Source organism: Notamacropus eugenii, chromosome X, assembly GCF_028372415.1.
Source record: "Notamacropus eugenii isolate mMacEug1 chromosome X, mMacEug1.pri_v2, whole genome shotgun sequence".
NCBI lineage: Eukaryota > Metazoa > Chordata > Mammalia > Diprotodontia > Macropodidae > Notamacropus > Notamacropus eugenii.
In genome coordinates this window covers 49,826,925-49,832,069 of record NC_092879.1, presented here as the reverse complement: position 1 = coordinate 49,832,069, position 5,145 = coordinate 49,826,925, and the positions used below count along the sequence as shown (strand labels likewise).

At 45.4% G+C, this 5,145-nt stretch overlaps 1 pseudogene; it reads right to left on the bottom strand.

Annotated features, from left to right (window-relative positions):
• Positions 1-1,460: 1,460 nt before the first annotated feature.
• Positions 1,461-4,472, bottom strand: LOC140515525 (polyadenylate-binding protein 1 pseudogene; annotated as a pseudogene).
• Positions 4,473-5,145: the final 673 nt, after the last annotated feature.

Sequence of the window (5,145 nt, the reverse complement as noted above, 5' to 3'; positions counted from 1 at the left end):
GTATTTGCAGGATCTTCATCTTATTAGGATCTACCAGAAACTGTAAGCTACTAGCCTAGCTTTGGAGAAGGCAGGGTGATCTCAGCATGGGCCACAATGTGACACAGGTAGCATCTCCTAATGCACATTTAGCATGAAAATTTTCATTTTAATTCTTTTGCATATATTTCATTTCCCACCTCAACTGGAAAAGTTGCAACTTTTCATAGTCATTAAGCAATTCACAATGCGTTTTCTTCTTATCTGTCCAGTCTACTTACCAGTCCTTTCCATGGCCTTTTCAGTCCAGCCAGACTGGCTGCCTTCTGCACCACGAGGTCTCATCTCTGGTCTCTGTGCCTTTTCACATGCTGTCTCCCATGTGGAGAATACTCCCCCCACTCTCACCCCCCTGGCACCCTTGACTTCCTACAAAATTCAATCAAGTGCCACCTTCCCCAGAAGGCTCTTTCTGGTCCCCCCATGATGTAATCCTTTCCCTTTGGATTTGATTTTTCTGGGCCTTCTATATACTGAAATACACACACACACACATTATTTCCCCCACTAGAATATAAACTCTTTTAGAGCAGGGACTGTTTATTTTCTGCCTTTGTATTTTATGAGCTTAACATAGTGCCTGACCCATAGTAAATGCATAAAAATATCTTTTAATTGCTAGTTTCTGAGGATCTCTGTGATTCAGTCTCCAAAGGAATGCATGGAGAACTTTTAAATACATACATACATATATACATATGTGTGTGTGTGTGTATGTGCCAACAAGCACACACTGTAAACCCATTCATGAAACAGTTTGGGTCAATCTCCACTTACTAAATAGAACATAAAATTGGAAGTGAGACTTAGAGACCCAGTTAGGAGGCCCTGGATTTTAGTGGTAACTCTTCCCAGACTTTTGTATCTCTTGCCCCACCTCTTTCTCTTTTTTCTGGAAATATCTGAGATGGAATTGTAGCAAGGGCCCTGGGTTTTCTTTTGTTTAATGTTTTTGGAATTTTTAAGATGGCAGGTATTGTTTCAAACCAAATTAGGTATCCTTGCTCAGTTCTCCTTTATGTTATCTAAAATAGTGGTAATGTTAAACGACCTTTGTCCATGATAGGGACGTAGAGGGACTGAGATGTGCCACTTTGTGTGTTCAAATTTATATAAATGTAAATAGTAACGAATCAAATTTAGCTAGCTGTAATGATGTAATGATAAAAAGTTATTAACTTTAGAATAACTTAAACTGAAAGAGTATTGATATCCTGAACTTTTCCAAAAAAAAAACAAAAAACTTTAAGTTTTGATGTGTGATGGAAATTCTTTTCCCCTCCCACAACTCCCTGCCTGAGTAATTTATGTTTTTTTTTTTAACATTCCACCATTTTGAATTTTTGTTGGTTTTTAAATCAATAAATAAACTGGGACTCGAATTTGGAATTGCAGAACTGAAATTTATTTGCTCACTGGTTCCTTTTCTTTCTTTTCTTTTTTCCACTATTTTCTTCTTTTTCTTCTTCAGTTTTCAAACTCAGTTTCAACTTGGCTTTGAATTTTCTGCATAAAACTTCTTTCTTCTTGAGTGACCCAGGTGTTGCATTTGGTGAGCTCTTATGTGAACTTCTTTTTAATCTTTTGGAATCCCAGGAGCACTCTCAGCTGATTCCTTCTGGACAGCTTCTTTGGCCTGGTAGGCTTGCAGGACAGCTATGGCTTCATCAACTTTGGAACGGAGAGACTCTGGACACTCAAGCATGTGAAGAAGCTCTGAGTTGTCCATCTCCAGCAACATGCCAGTGATCTTACTAGCCAGAGAAGAATTAATGGCTTGAACGAGTGGGAACAGCTGTTCTCCTAACATCTGCTTTTGCTCTTGAGGAGGAGCATCTGCTAATGCGGAAGTGGTTAAAGCCTTCGACCTTTCAGTATGGACAGCAGGCTGAGGAGGAGGAGCTCGTACTGGCACATCAACACGTTTTGGGTTACGGACACCAGCTGCATATCTATATTGTTGAGCTGTGCACTTGGGAGGAATAAATGGTGGACGTGGTGGCCTCATCAGCTGACTTGGTGAATTAACAAAACGCTGGGGGGGCATGATTCTTGGAAATTTTGTAGAAGCAGGCCTTGTAGGATTAAATGGTGGTCTTTGAGCTTCTGGATGGGTAACAGCACGCATCCTTTGGGATGGATGAAATCTTGCACCTGGAGCAGCCCTGTGAGGATCTGGTCTGAATGGGGCCATCTGACCAACAGGATAGTATGGAGGGAGGTTCTGAGGTGGTGGGATAGGTGGCATGAAGTAACCTGAAGGAGGTAGTGGTTGGTAGGGATTGAGCATTGGATTAGACAAGGTTGGAACATTAACCATTTTCTGCCTGTACTGGTTTATCAGGCGGGCCTGGCGTTCCTCTTTGCGCTGGGCTAAAGTTACATACAGAGGCTTAGTAGCTATCAATCTGCCATTCATTGCTCTGACTGCTCTGGCAGCTTCTTCTGGTGTCGAGAAACAGACAAAGCCAAAGCCTCTGCTGCGAGCCCCTTCCATCATAACCTTTGCACTTGTGATTGTACCAAATGGGGAGAATTCCTTTCGGAGCCATTCATCATCAACATCGTCCTGAAGATTTTTCACATAAAGGTTAACACGCTGATATCTGGCGATTCTGTCTTGCTTTATCTGTTCAAAGCGGCGCTTAAGTTCTGTCTGCCTTTCTCTCTTTTTCTGAGCTCTGCCAGCATAAATTTTCCTTCCATTGACCTCCTTTCCATTCATCTCATCCACAGCTCTCTGAGCCTCATCATGTGTTTCAAAACTCACAAAACCAAAACCTCTGGACTTTCCACTTTCATCAGTCATCACTTTTACACTCAAAAGACGTCCAAATTTTCCAAATAGTTCAGTAAGTCTGTTATCATCCATGTCTTCTCCAAAATTCTTGATGTAAACATTGGTGAACTCTCTGGCTCTAGCCCCAAATTCCAATTCTCTTTCTCTGCGGGATTTGAAATGTCCAACAAACACTTTGACATCATTCAGAAGCAATCCATTCATTCTCTCAATAGCTCTTTCAGCAGACGCCTGGGTTTCAAAGTGAACAAAGCCATAGCCCTTGGAGCCATTCTCATCAGAGACCACTTTGCAAGACAGAATATTGCCAAAGACAGAGAAAACACCAAATAAGGCCTTGTTGTCGATAGATTTCTCTAGGTTTTTAATGAAAACGTTGCCCACACCACTCTTGCGAAGGGAGGGGTCACGCTGAGACCACATAATGCGAACTGGCTTTCCCTTGATCGTATCCAGGTTCATGGTCTCCAATACCCGCTCAGCATCTGCTGGACGCTGAAAGTTAACATAGCCATAGCCCAGGGAATTATGGGTGAACATATCCCTACACACTCTAACAGACAAGATAGGCCCCATTGGGCTGAACTTCTCATACAACATTGCCTCTGTCACATCATGGTCGAGGTCACCCACATACAGGGATGCCACTGGGATACCACTGAAGCCACCATACCCACTTGCCTGCAGAGGCCCACTTGCTTGCAGCAGCCTGCTTGCTTGCAGAGGCCTACTTGCGTGCAGAGGCCTACTTGCTTGCAGCAGCCTGCTTGCTTGCAGAGGCCCACTTGCTTGCAGAAGCCTACTTGCCTGCAGAGGCCCACTTGCTTGCAGCCGCCCAGTTGTCTGCAGTGGGCCACTTGCCCCTCTCACCTCTCCTGCCTGCTTCAAGTCACTTGCCTCACCAGGCTCATTTGGCATACCCTCTTCTTTCTTCTCACTCTGCTCATTTGGCTCACTTCCTCTTTTGAGCTCACTCTCTCCACTAGGCTCACTCTGACACTCAGGACCCATCACATTAGGTACCATCACTGGTTCATTAAGTCCCATCACAGTCTTATCAGATCCTATCATAGGTTCCTTAGGTTCCACAGCTGGCTCATTCTGTCTCATCATAGGTACATCAGATCCCATCACTGGCTCATTCAGTCCCATTAGTTCAGTCACTTCACTCAGCCCCACTGGCTTAATCGCCCCACTCGATCCTATTAGCTCAAATGGCTTGCTCTGCTCAGTCATTTCAAATGGCTTACTCACCCCAAGAGGGTCAGTCAGCTCCATCATCTCTGATGCCTCGGTCAGCTGAGTCATATCACGAACGCTCTCACTGGGGGCGCTAGGTGCGCAAGGCCCGCTAGGCGCGCCAGGCCTACTAGGCTTGTCTGGCGTACTAGGCCCGCTGGGCGCACGGGGCGCACCAGGCCCACTAGGCCCTTGAGGCGCGGGAGGCCCGCTCGGCCCACTAGGTTCACCCGGAGCCCCGGGGATATCAAGGGCGCTAACAGCGCTAGCATTCTTACTGGTAGGAGGAACATAGTCTCCTCTATCTTCTCCAGCACCTACACCTCCATCCTGAGGTTTGTAGGACGCCATTTCACCTCAGAAATCACAAGCGGAAAGGAGAACGGACGACGAGAACGTCGACCGTCCTCAAAATTCTCCTCAGGAACTGAGAGCGTCAGCGTCTGAGGCAATAAGGGGCGGGGCGATGATGGGAAGTGCTAAGGGACAAAAGACCTGATAAGTCAAAGGCGTTTCTGTGGGCAAAGTCAAGCGGAATCCAGTGGAAGGGATCCTGTCCTCAATGCCAGGTATTCGTGAGCATCACAGGATGGAGAGGATGTGGGAGGGGCTGCTGCTGAGAAAGGAAAATGGAGAGAATAGTGGATTAGACTGTGGATAGCCAACTCGGGGAGAGAGCCGGGGAGCGGAAAAGGATGTTAAAAGGAGGAGGTCAGGGAAAGTGGGCAGGAATCCCACAAAAGGCAAGTTAGGGGGAAGCTTATCATATCTTGAAACCTTGGTGACCTCACATATGGTATAGGAAATGTGCACCTTTCTTTGTTGAGTCACAGGACTTGGGTTCAAATCCCGCCTTAAGCATTTGTTAAGCACCCATTATATACAAAGCAGCATGGTGTTAGAGAAAGACTTGGATTCAAGTTCTACCTGATTTATGTGTCCCTGGGCAGGTCATTTAACTTTTGTGTGCACTAGGTAGTTCTCTAAGACTAAATTCCAGAATAGTTGCAAATTTGCTTTGGTAGAAGGAATTCCCTGGTGGAGTTCTGAGTCTGAAACCAACATAG